This window comes from Trichechus manatus, unplaced genomic scaffold (assembly GCF_000243295.1).
Source record: "Trichechus manatus latirostris isolate Lorelei unplaced genomic scaffold, TriManLat1.0 scaffold00006, whole genome shotgun sequence".
Taxonomy (NCBI): Eukaryota; Metazoa; Chordata; class Mammalia; order Sirenia; family Trichechidae; genus Trichechus; species Trichechus manatus.
In genome coordinates, this window is record NW_004443942.1 from 2,158,883 (window position 1) to 2,172,840 (window position 13,958).

A 13,958-nucleotide genomic window follows, 5' to 3' on the forward strand; every position below is an offset into this window, starting at 1 on the left:
GTATCTGGCTGATTCTTTCCTGTGTCCTAGATTCAGGTTGTTGTCCGATATTGTTGGTTCTCTAACTGAGGACTCCCTTCTAATAAAACTTGTATGTTAGGTTTGTTTTTTACATATTCCTGTAATTTCTGTTTATCTGGAAATGTCCTAATTACGCCATAATATTTGGTCAAGGGTTTTGCAGGATATCTTATTCCTGGTTGACAGTTTTCTTCTTTCAAAGTTTTATGTATGGACTCCCATTGCCTTCTTGCCTGCATGGTTTCTGCTGAGTAATCAGAGCTTAGTCTAATTCTTTGAAATAAATCAATCACAAAAGGACAAATACCATATGAGACCACTATTATAAAAACTCATGAAAAGGTCTACACACAAAAAGAAACAATCTTTGATGCTTACTAGGGAGCAGGGGTGGGGAGGGAAAAACACTAAATAGACAATAGATTAAGTGGTAACTTTGTTGAAGGTAAGATAGTACGCAATACTGGGGAAGTCACACTTCACTAAGACAAGGTCATGGAAGCTTCACAGACACATCCAAACTCCCTGATGGATCGAATTACTGGGCTGAGGGCTTGGGACCATGGTCTCAGGGGACAGCTAGGTCAACTGGCATAGCATAGTTTATAAAGATAATGTTCTACATCCTACTTTGCTGTGTAGCATCTAGGGTCTTAACAGCTTGTGAGTGGCCCATCTAAGATACTCCACTAGTCCCACCAAGTCTGAAACAAGAGGGAATGAAGAAAACCAAAGACAAAGGGGAAAGACTAGTCCAAAGGACTAATGAATCACAACTACCACAACCTCCATCAGACTGAGTCTAGCACAACTAGATGGTGCCAAGCTACGACCACCGGCTGCTCTGACAGGGACCACAATAGAGGGTCCTGGACAGAGCTGAAGATAAATGTAAAACAAAATTCTAACTCACAAAGGAGGACCAGACTTACCGGTCTGACAGAGACTGGAGAAATCCCAAGAGTATGGCCCCCGCACTTTTTAACTCAGTACTGAAGTCACTCCTGAGGTTTGCCCTTCAGCCAAAAAATTAGACAGGCCCATAAAATAAAACGAGACTAAATGGGCACACCAGCCTAGGGGCAAGGATGAGAAGGCAAGAGGGGACAGGAAAGCTGGTAACAGGGAATCCAAGATCAAGACGGGGAGACTGCTGGTATGTTGTGGGGTTGGCAACCAATGTCACAAAACAGTATGTGTATGACGATGAGAAACTAATTTGCTCTGTAAACCTGGATCTAAAGTACAACTTAAAAAAGAAAAAAATAAATGAACATTCAGACAGGCATTTAGTAATGGTAACCAGTCTGTTTTGGGTATATGATTTTCTTTTTTTTTTTTTTGAAGTTATATCAGTATCTAGGGCTATTTAAAAATGTAGATGAAGAAACAAACAGGAAAATAATGCTTAAGGTCAGCTAATATTTTATTCAAAATACATATAAACAACTTTTTACTAGATTCACATAGAAATAATCATAACATTCACAGATGGGGTGTATGATGAAAATTAAGCATTGAACTACATGAATCTAGATGGGTTCACTTTCTTTTAAAATTAGTCTATAAACTAGTATCTAAGATAACCATTTGTGAATGCTTAATTGATATCTAATAATATTCTCTAGAATTTAGGGAAGTAATCTGATTAATTTTGTTAAGCTGACAACAAAAAGCACAGAAAACAACTCAAGAAATACAGATCATATAACAGATGACTATTCGTATTACCTCTGGAAACAGTAATTCCCAGGGAAGATAAAACATTCATCATATTGTTATAAATGCAATGAAAGCTGCAATTTAAAGTTCCAAATCCTGATAACATAACTGTACAAGAAGGGAAAGTAAAATTTACAGGGAACAATTAGAAAAACTATAAATACTTAGGTTTTCTAAAATTATTTTATAATGTATTTGATTGCTGAGCTATTAAGATTTTTCTCTTACAGAATGATAATAAATTCTAGGCAGTCTGAAAATCCTATCAGCAGGAAGCATGTGTCTTTTTTTAAAGCAATGTGGCTTCTAAAATGAGCAATTCCCAATTATTAACCTTAAAACATCTCAACAGACAGAAACAGAGATAAATGCTTTGTTTTTCTGGAGCCCCATACCAGGCATTTTCATTGTCTCCTCCTTTCTTCATAGGAAGCAATTAAATCTTTGCATATACGATTTACAAGTCTTTGGAAAAAGCAAAATCATTACAACAAAAACAATATGACCATTTGGAAAGAGTATCAGGGTAGGTACTGACAACTGAACTTTCAGATATTAAAGCAATATATTTTTTTAATCAATTTGGGGGAAAAAAATGTTAGAGACGTGGAAGATATAAAGAAACTCACATCAAACTTCTAGAGATGGAAACTACAATGTCTGAGATAAAAAATTCACTGGATGGGATTCATAACAGATTAGACAGTGTAGAAAAAAAGATTAGGGAACTTGAATTCATAACAATAAAAATAAAACACAGAATGAAATGAAAATGAAACACAGAAAAAAGAACTACTCAAAATGAAAAGAGCATCAGTGAGCTCTGGGACAACTTCAAGCAGCCTAATATATGAATAATAAGAGTTGAGGGTATGGGGGAGAGGGAGCAGAAAAAATATTTGAAGACATAATGGCTGAAATGATACCAGACAGAAAAGATGTATCTACAAAAAACAATAAAGAGTTACCAGAAGTGTAAACTACATGGGTAAATGCATACAATTTTTTATTATTTTAAATATAATTGACTGTACAAAAATAATATTCCATCATAGAGTTTATAGCATCTGTAAAAGTACATGTATGACAACAATAGCACAAAGGTTGAAAGGGGAGAAATGGAAGAGTTCTACTACTGTACGGTTTATCTACTATAGGAGAAGTGGTGTAGTGTTTAGAATTTAACCTTCCCCAAAGAATTTGGTCTTTGCCCTCAGTTCCTGAGGGATAATCCCTACAACTTCGGAATTTTACTAACGGTTTAAGTGTCCTCAATAAGGACTCCAAACCAGACAGGATACGCCAACAAGCAACTCTGGGGTTGGGGGTGGCCAGGTCAGAGGGACTTACCTCATGATGATTATTACCTCATGGTCGCCAGGCCAGAGAAATCCACTTCATGATCACTTCATGGTACCAACTGACCTCGGGAGAGGGGCTAGAGTTTCCATTACATAATGAGACCCTCAATAAAGCTCTGGACACTAAATCTCCATGAGCTTTCTGGTTTGTAAAAAACATCTGCTTTTGGGAGGGTGATGTACTCTCTTTGGGACACTGATGTCTGGGACACAGACACTCCACACTGGGAATCCTCCCAGACCTCACCCTATGTGTCTCTTCTTTATGTCAATCCTACTTTGTATCCTTTACAATAAAGCTGTAACTGCAAGCAAAGTACTTTTCGTGAGTTCTACGAGCATTCTAGTGAATTTCTGAATCCAAAGGAGGACATAGAGCTGGCAGGTCAGAAGTGAGGGGGGCCTAGTGACTCCCAAGTTTGCAGCTGGTATCCAAAAAGGTAGAGTGAACCATGAATTTGTAGTCAGGAGGTGAGAAGTGAGCAGAGCTCCTGGGGTCTCCAGGCTTATGGCTGGCATCCTGAAAAGGTAATGGGAAAACTTCAAACTTGTACCCAGCAAGTGAAAAGTATGGGTGTCCTGGGGACTTCCAATCTTGAGGCTGCCATCTGAAGTCTTGAGCCTACCTGGCATTCTGGAGGACTGAATCCTTTAACTTCTGAGCTCTGATCCAGCTCCAGGTGGTTAGAGTCTGAGGCAGAAATGCTGCATGAGCAGCTGATAGTAGAACTGAACAGAGAAGGGAAGAGTGTAGATCTGTTATATCGTCATACTTGGTATCAGAAAATGATGATTTGAATTTATCCACTCAGGTGGTATAATATCACTTGCAGGCTGTGTGTGATAAGTTAAAGACACCAGAGCTTAAAAATGTAAAAAACCTAAGATTCTACAAAACACTACACTTTAAATACAAAGACCCAAAGAAGTTAAGAGAAAAGGATGGAAAACAGATATTCTGTGCTAACATTAACCAAAAGAAAGCTGGAGTGGCTATATTAATACCAATGTCAATTTCAGAGCAAAGAATGTTAACAGGAACAAAGAAGCATTTTATAATGATACACGGGCCAATCTGTTAAGAGGACATAAAATCCTAACCATTTATGTACTTAATAAACACCCAAAAAAAACCCCATTGCAGTCGAGTCAATTCTGACTCACAGCAACCTTATAGGACAGAGTTGAACTGTCCCATAGGGTTTCCAAGGCTGTAAATCTTTATGGAAGCAGACTGCCACATCTTTCTCCCACTGAGTGCCTGGTAGGTTCAAACTGCTGACCTTTCGGTTAGCAGCCAAGTGCTCAACCACTTCGCCATGATAGAATTGCAAGAAGAAATAGATAAATCCTCTATTTTAGTCAAAGAATTCATAACCTCTCTTTAACTTATAACTAATTGATAGAAAAAGCTGACATAAAAACAGTCTAAGGATATAGAAGATATGAACAATAGTATCAACCAACTTGACCTAACTAACATTTACAGAACACTCTTCCCAATAGTAGCAGAATACACATTCTTCTCAAGTGCACCTTATTTTATGGCCTAGGTCATATTCTGAGCCATAAAATAAGATGCAATAAATATAAAGGATTCAAGTCATAAAAACTATGTTTGCAGACAAGGAAATTAAATTAGAAATCAGAAACAAGAAAATCACTGGAAAATTCACAATATTTGGAAACTAAGTAACCTATGGGTCAAAGAAGAAATCAAAAGGAAAATCTGAAAATATTTTAAACTAAATCAACATGTCAGAATTTGTAAGATGTCACTAAAGTAGGATCTAAGGGGAAATCTGTAGCACTAAGCACTTAAAATAGAAAAGAAGAAAGATGTAATCAATGACTTTAGCTTCCACCTTAAGAAACTAGAGAAAAGACTGTGATGGTTGTATGTCAACTTGGCTGGGCCATGATTCTCAAGTGGTTTGGCAGTTATGATGTCACTTGGCAGTTATGTAATGATGTAATCAACTTCCTGATGACTCTCTCTGTCACTCTCTATATATGTAGGTATGTATGTATGTATGTATGTATACACGTCACTGGTTTTGTTTCTCTAGAAAACCCAGCCTAAGACAAAGACTAAATTAAATTCAAAGTAAGCAGAAAAATGGAAATATCAGAGTTCAATGAAATAGAAAACACAGAAGCAATATAGAAAATCAATGAAAGCAAAAGTTGGGTCTTTGAGGAGATAAAAAAACTCTAGCCAGATTGATCACCAAAAGAGAGAAAGAAGGCACAAATTGCTAATATCAGGGATGAGAGACGGAACATTACCAGAGATTCCACAGATATTAAAAGGATCATAAAGGAATATTATGAATAATCTTATGCAAATACATGACAACTTAGATGAAATGGGTAAATTCTTTGAAAGACACAAACTACCAAAGCTTACTCATGAAGAAATATATAACTTAAATATCCCTATGTCTATTAAAGAAATTGATGTTGTAGTTTAAAATTTCCCACAAAGAAAACTACAGTCCCAAATGGCTTCAGTGGCAAATTCTATTAAATATTTAAGGAAGAAATAACAGCAATTATACACACACTCTTCCCAAAAACTGAAGAGGACAGAATACTTCCAAACTTATTTTATAAGGCCAGTATTACCCTGATACCAAAAACAGACAAAACATTTTAAGAAAACTACAGTCCAATATCCCTCATGAACACAGGTACATAAATTTTAAAACAAATTTTAGCAAACTGAATCCAACAATATATTAAAAGCCTAGTACATGACCAAGTGGGGCTTATCCCAGGAATGAAGGGTTGGTTTACATTTGAAAATCAATCAATGGAGATTTTTACATATTTACATAAGAACTGTAACAAGCTAAAAAAGATGATGTGATCATTTCAATAGATGAAGAAAAAAGCATATGACAAAAATTCAACATCCATTTCTATTAAAAAATGGAAATAATCCAAATGTTCTTCAATACATGTTGATACATGTAACAACTTTGATGAATCTCAAAGACATTATGCTGATTTTGAAAGAAACCTGGACCAAAAGGTTACACACTGTATGACTCCATTTATACAACATTCTTGAAATTATAGTAATAGAAAACATGTCCGTGGTTGCCAAGGACTACAGGTGGTGGGAGGCTGTGACTATAAATGGATAGCACGAGGGAGTTTTTTTGAGTGATTAAACAGTTCTGTATCCCTGATGATAACCCGTTGCCATCCAGTCAACTCCAACTCATAGCGACACTACAGAACAGAGTAGAACTGTTCCATAGGGTTTCCAAGGTTGTAATCTTTAAGGAAGCAGACTGCCACATCTTTTTTCCATGGAGCGGCTGCTAGGTTTGAACCTCCAACCTTTCGGTTAGTAGCCAAGCGCTAAACACTGCACAACCAGGGCTCCTTATTCTGATGACCAAACCTGTTGCCGTTGAGACGATTCCAACTCATAGTGATCCTACAGGACAGAGCAGAACTGCCTCATAGGGTTTTCAAGGAGGGACTGGTGGATTTAAACTGCTGACCTTTTGGATAGCAGCCAACCTCTTAACCACTCTGCTACCAGGGCTCCTATCCTAATGACAGCGGTGGTTAAACAGATCTATACATGTGATTAAATTCATAAAACTGTACACTAAACAAAAAAAGGTTAATTTTACTGCACAATAACTTAAAAATTTTTAACGAATAGACAAAATTATAATACTTACTTCTTATGAGAAGTAAAAAATCACACATGGCCAAATTAGAGTAAGGCCAAATAAACAGGATTTTCCCAAAGGTTTCTAAAGCAGGGCCTGGACTGTGTCACAACTGATGTGGTTTCCCTAGAAGCAGACCCTAAAGTAAGGATTCAAGAGCAAGTAATTTATTTGTGAAGTGATCCCACGAAACTCTGGTAAGGGAGTAGGGAAGTGAGACTGGGGAGAGAAGGCAGCCAAGAGTGTACATTAATGAGCAGGCTACCTCTATGTGCAACTAGAGCCCAATTCCGATAGGGAACTCTGAGAAACAATGTAGAACACGCATTATAGTGTTATCCTACTCAGGAGTAAAGGAGCTGGAGGTTTTTTCCCTCATGTCAGTCATCAATTAAGGGCTGATCCTTGCAGGCATTAATTCCTCCCAGCACTTCTAACCTGCCAACATGTAGAAAGTGGGGAGTGGGGAGGCAGAGCAGGATCCAGGGAACAAAGAAAGCCCTCAGGCTAAAAATCATAGGTGCTGGCAGTCAGAATTCAGAACAATTTGCAAAGAAATGTAAGGTGCTGAGGAAAAATGAGCAGGCCACTGACAGCACTTGCTCCAGATGGATATAAACGTGCGTACTAGGAGATGAACAGATTTCTTTGAAATAAAACTCAAGAAGCTAACTCTATTGTGTCAGAATAGGCGCTATTGTGTCAGAATAGGGAGGATGTGTACTTTTTATTGTTTGAATCTTTTCACCATGAGCACAATATGGTGAAGGCTACTGCAGTCATCCAGGAGAGAGATGATGGCAGCTAAGATGGTGCTCATAGTGTTGGTGATAAAGAAAAATTGATGGATTATTTTGAAGGTACAGTTAATGAGTTGGATGTGGGATGTGAGGGGAAGAGAAGGATCCAGAATGAGGTTTAGCATTTTGGGGTCTGAGCAACTGGGTGAGTACTGTAAAACGCAGTGAATAGTGCCTTCTTCATAGGGTTGCTGTAAACTTGAGAGTGCTCAGAACCGTGCCTAGCATGTAGTAAGTAAGTGCTCAATAAAGGTTACCTTAAAAAAATAAAGTAGGCTTTTACATATACTGAGTTATATCTGTGTATATTTTTAATATTCCTCATAATGGTGAAATAAAATTATTTAAATTATTATTTTAAATTTTAAATTATTAAATTCCTTACTACATTGAAATTAAGGGACACAGCAGTTTCTTTAACAAATGAATTACAAGAAAAATCAAAGGGAGGAGAAAACTATAGATTAAAAAAGATTTAAGAGACCTATTAACCAAATATAATATCTGGATCTTGTTTGGATGATGATTCAGACAAACCAACTAATAAGAAAAAAAGTGAAAGAGTGACATGCATACACAGATAGGGCAATATGAAGACTGTCAAATATTTGGTGATATTAAAGAATTACTGTTAATATTTTAGGTATGATAATGGCATTGTGGTTGTTAAAAACAACAAAAAGAAGTTTTATCTTTAAGAAATACATACTAAAATATTTATGAATGAAATGACATTAAGTTGAATAAAATGAAATTATGGTTATTTTTCCATAATTTTTTAAATAAAAACAAAACTGAGCGAGAGAACCCCACTTTATATAATCATGTCTTGCCCAATGCTTATTAGCACTCTATGTGACACACTGTTGTTGTGTGACATGGAGTAGATTCTGACTCATAGCTTACCCTACATGACAGAGCAGAACTGTCCCACAGGGTTTCCTAGGCTGTAATCTTTACGGGAGCACATTGACAGGTCTTTTCTTCCGAAGAGATGAGTGTTAACTGCTAACCTTTCAGTTAGCAGCCGAGCACTTAACCATTGTGCCACCAGGGCTCCTTATATGACACATACCAAAAAAGCCGTTGCCGTCAAGTCAGTTCCGACTCATAGCGACCCTATAAGACAGAGTAGAACTGCCTCATAGGGTTTCCAAGAAGCAGCTAGTGGATTCGAACTGCCAACCTTTTGGTTAGCACCAAGCTCTTAACCACTGTGTCACCAGGGCTCCAATATGACACATCAAAAAAAACTCGTTGCCATCAAGTCTATTCCGACTCACAGCGACATATAGTAGATATCAAAAACAGAGATATTGAAAACATGTCTGAAGCGTATATACTGAAAACATGTCTAAATCATTCTTCTCAGAAAGTCCATCTATAAGAAATGATAGGCTAACAAAAACACAACTAACCTGACAAATGGTAACCATCAACAACCTAGAGGTGACTTAAACAAACAAGCTAGTAAGAATGGCAAAATAAGATAAAACAGAAAACAAAAATAAAACAAAGTGCTCTTCAATTTTTATAAAAGTCTCACATGTGACTTATCATGATTGACCTTTCATTCTACAAATTCTACTACTCTTGCTACATGTATGCATAAGGAGTCCTGGCAGCGCAACAGTTGAGCAGTTGGCTAACTGAAAGGTTGGCAGTTTGAACCTATGCAGCCACTCTGCTGGAGAAAGAGCTGGTAAACAGCTTCTGTAAAGATTACAGCCAAGAAAAACCCTATGGGGCAGGCAGTTCTACTCTATCACATGAGGTCACTATGAGTCAGAATCGACTCAACGGCACACAACATACGTATGTATACAATCCCATTCACCTATTTTTACTTAGTATTTTATCTAATTTCTTTTAGGCTAGTCAAAAAAACATTTCCACTGAATTCTATTACCTGTTACTAGATATAGGTATAATTATAGGCCAGATACAGAATTTTAAAAATTTAAAACATGCCCATTAAGCTCTTTGGATGGCACAGGACCAGGCGACGTTTCATTCTATAATAAGCTTGGTATGAGTCAGAGCCCACTCAGCAGCAACTAACAACAACGAGCTCTTTAGATTCCAGTCTTTTTTTTTTTTTTGTAACACACACACAAGTTTAAACACAAATTTACTTACCTGAAAAGAGATTTCTTGCTTATAGCCAGGCAAATGTTGTTTATACATATAATGTATATTAAATAGAATGTGTTAAATATAGCCAGTGGAAATAAAGATAGAGTCATTCTATCCTGGATATCTCTGGACGGCTTTGTTAAGACATAACAGTTGAAAAGTTACAGAAAATACATCAATATTTCCTTAATATTAGGAAGGACCGTTAATAACAATAGTACAACAATGGAATTAAGTGTCTTCTAGAGAATGAGAACCCCTTTGCTGGACATTAAACTAGAAGCTGGATGACAATTTAGCAGATATACTGAAAAGGGAATTCATGGAGAAGGTTAAACTTGGTAATCTCATAGCCTTCGGTAGCAGACAGACAAGAATTGAGTCTTGATTCTGCCCCGAATTTAGGTTATGATTTTGGTAAAGTTAACTAATTTCTCTGAACCACAGTTTTTCTCCAAGATGAAATATCTCATATTCTGCTGTTAAGATTAAGTGATACAATGCATATAAATTGTAGCATACCACATGGAACATAGTAAGTGATTAATAAACACTATTTTAATAACCTCTGACATATCACACAGCTGGTACTTAGAAATACTGGCAATCAACATCATCTTCATTGTTACTGCTACTGTGTTATTGTATAAGGAAACAGTAGGTCACTGATGAATGGAACTGAGACATAAAGGGTGGAATAACAGAGGGAACAGAAGGTCATCTGTTGGAGAATACGTTCCGCGTCTTATGTGTCAGTATGTATATAAGAAGTGGGAGTAGTGATGGTAACATCAGAGCTAATAGTAATTAATTCAAAAATTAATTTACTGAACAACTATTATGTGCCAAGCACTGCTCTAGAAACTGGAAATAGAATAAGAAAGATAAAAAAATCTCTGCCCTGTAGAAGTTTACTTTCTGGTGTTTCTGGTGATTCTGATGATGCATGGTTGTTTACTTAAACAAAGTAATTCAAGAAAACACCTGCATCTGAAATATGTATATAGTAGCCAACTGGCTCTTCTGTGGACCCAGAGAGGAGTGCTAGAAATGGCTACATCCCTTAGACCACCGGTGCTAACGTCTGTAAAGGAAATGATACTTCAAATTATGGTGGCTCCTGATACAGAAACCACTAGATATTTAAATAAATCTCACAAAACATCTGTAATTAACTCTTCCTTTGGTAGCCAAGGATTAAATGAAATCATGTTTCCAAGTATCAATTCAATCCATGGCTAAGATGTCAATGGCAAAAACAAAGATTTACTATTCATGCTGATTGAGTGGAATACTGCAAAATAGCTATCATTCTTCAAAACACAGGATACAGTATAACTTGTGATCTGGAAATAAATCAAAATATACATCAAATAAACCCTAATGAAATACGATTCAATCAGTTCAAAATTTATTAGTTTTAGCTCTCATGAGCTTTATAAAAAATATGTTCGGTATGAAATACTAATACTGTTTTTGATAAGACCTGTCTAAACAAGATAAGTATTATTTATCAAAACAGAAAAACAATGTTTTAGCCTGATAGGACAGTTGGCTAGCTTTAAATTCTATCATCAATCAGTCATCCAAAATATTTACTGCTTGTTTATTTAATGCACCCTTTCTGAGAAAGGCACTTGCAGAATACTCACTGGCTGCTAAATATTATTGTTAGAAGCAGCAACTAGAGATGGTTATCTGTTTAAGCTGTTTATCTATGTCCTTTAAAAAAAATTATAGCAAACAGAACAAAATGTTCTACTATAAAAGCTCAGTCTAACTGTATCTGGATAATAGCAAAATGGGTGTTTCCTTGGAACTTCAGTCTTTGAAAAGGCAGCCTGGAGGCAATAATTGCATTATCAAAAATTAAAACATATAAAGAAAAAACTTTTCACTTGGGGGAAAGAAAAAAAAAAACATGAAAATCAGTCATTCACAGAAGAAAGACTGACTGCCACACAATGAGAGTATGCCTAGGGCCAGGCATCAGGATCAGTAAGAGAGAAGACATAATAGTAAGGTCAAACTTACACAGTAAAAAAAAAAAAAAGGAACAGAAGAAATAGCTAAGTTGTCTTTAATCAGATTAGTTTGTGGAAAAACATTTGGCATATAAAATAAAATAACAGTACATCTATATTTATACAGCACATTGGCATCTGCACAGGGATTTAAGTTAGCAAACCCTATGGGGCAGTTCTACTCTGTCCTATAAGGTAGCTATGAGTGGAATCAACTCGACAGCAACAGGTTTAAATCGGAGATTGGCTCCTCAGGGAAGCCTTTGCTCACTTCCTCAAGTCAAAATAGCTCCTTCCTTTGGATCCTTATAATTCTTTGTTTATACCTGTATTTGCGCATTTATCACAGTCAACCTTACTACAAGAGGGCAGTGCTAGTTCAGTTGGTAGAATTCTCGCTTTCCATGCGGGAGACCTGGGTTCGATTCCCAGACAATGCATCTCATATATAGTCACCATCTGTCTATCAGTGGAGGCTTCATGTAGTTATGGTGCTTACCAGGTTTCAGTGGAGCTTCCAGACTAAGATGGACTAGGAAGAAAGGCCTGGTGATCTAACTTCCAAAAATTAGCCAATGAAAACCCTATAGATCACAACAGTCCAATCCTGTTGTGCATGAGGTCAGCATGAATCAGGGGCCGACTGGACAGCAGCTAACAACACCACCTTTATTACAACTGATTATAAAACAGGCTGTCTTCCTCACTATATTATAAACAACAAAAGCACTATGTTTTAATCCATTTTTATTTCCCTAGAATCTAGAAATACATATCTTTCCAAACAGGTACACAGTAAAACTTTGTTTACTTAACTCGATTATCTTCTATAATGTCCACAACAATCTCATGAAACGGCACAAGTGGATATTGTTAAGGATTGAGTTGTGCCCCGCCCCAAAAGATATGTTGAAGTCCTAGCCCCTGCACCAGTGAATGTAATGTTGTTTGTGGAAATAGGGTTTTTCTTTGCTGATGTTATTAGTTACCTAAGTCATACTGGAGTAGGTTGGGTCTTAATCCTAATCCCTCCTGAGTGGCAGTTTATAAAAGAAGGACAGTCATATACAGAGAAAAAAACAGCACGTGGGAATCTCTCCACAAGCCAAGGAACGCCAAGAAACATTAGAGGTTACAGAAACTGAAAAAGACGAGAGGATCATCCCCTAGAGCCAACAGAGAGAGAGCATATAGCCTTGCTGACACCCTGAATTGGAACTTCTAACCTTGAGAACTGTGAGAAAATAAATTTCTATTTTTTAAAGCCACCCACTTTGTGGTATTTTGTTATGGTAGCCCCAAGAAATGAAGACAGATATTAAACTTTTTTATAAAGGAGGAAACTGAGGTACAGAAAGGTTAAATAGCATGCCCAGATTCACCCAGTTAGACTCTAGGACCACAGACTGCTAGGCTAGTAACTCTCATTTGATTGTACCACAGTGCTTACAAGACTTGGGTAGAAGGAATTCATGGAGAATTTACACACAGAATTTGAGATGAAATCCAACAATCACAACTTAGCAATACTCTATAAAAAGCATTTATGTATCATCTTATTACAGAGGACCAGTAAAAGAATAATATTAAATTTATAATCCTGAGTTTTCCTCGCCGATAAGAAGTTGACCCAGGTATATTCTGAAATCTGTTAACCTAGATATTTGACTACAAATCAGGATGGCATAATAATGAACCTTTGATCACTGCCTGTGCTCCAAAACCATGGAAAGGACATATAAAATATTTAAATAGATTAAAAAAAAAATCCAGGTTAAAAAACAAGATAAACATCTTCAATGGCCAGTAACAAAACAGAAATAGTTAAAAAGGTTAAACTTGGCTAAAGGCTCAAAGCCCCTTGAATTACAGATCCTAAACAAGAGTGACACAGTACCACACTAGTGCTTGCTTTCAAGCAACGGGCTGTTTAACAACGGAGGCTAGAACACACGCTTGCATGCACACATGCACGCACAGGCCAACCTTCACCTACAGCTTTTCTTTAGAAAACTGCCTACCTATGGAGAGAGGGAGAGAGGAGAGCATACACATAACCTATTAACCAGAAACTAAACCAAAAGTACCTATTGTTTCTATGAAAGAATCCATATTGCCAGTATAACTGGTGATATAATCACTGAAATTCTGGAATAAAACTTGGTTTGGGTTGGGGACCGGAATGGTCAAAGTGAAAGG

At 36.8% G+C, this 13,958-nt stretch overlaps 1 protein-coding gene and 1 non-coding gene across 2 annotated transcripts in view; one reads left to right on the forward strand and one right to left on the reverse strand.

Moving 5' to 3' along the window:
• The window catches only part of SBF2 (SET binding factor 2), a gene marked incomplete at its 5' end in the record, with an annotated part of 451,091 nt that overhangs the window by 317,590 nt on the left and 119,543 nt on the right, over nucleotides 1-13,958 (reverse strand). The window lies entirely within an intron of this gene.
• Nucleotides 12,128-12,199, forward strand: TRNAG-UCC (transfer RNA glycine (anticodon UCC)). The gene has a single exon. It is a non-coding gene; the product is annotated as a tRNA-Gly (tRNA).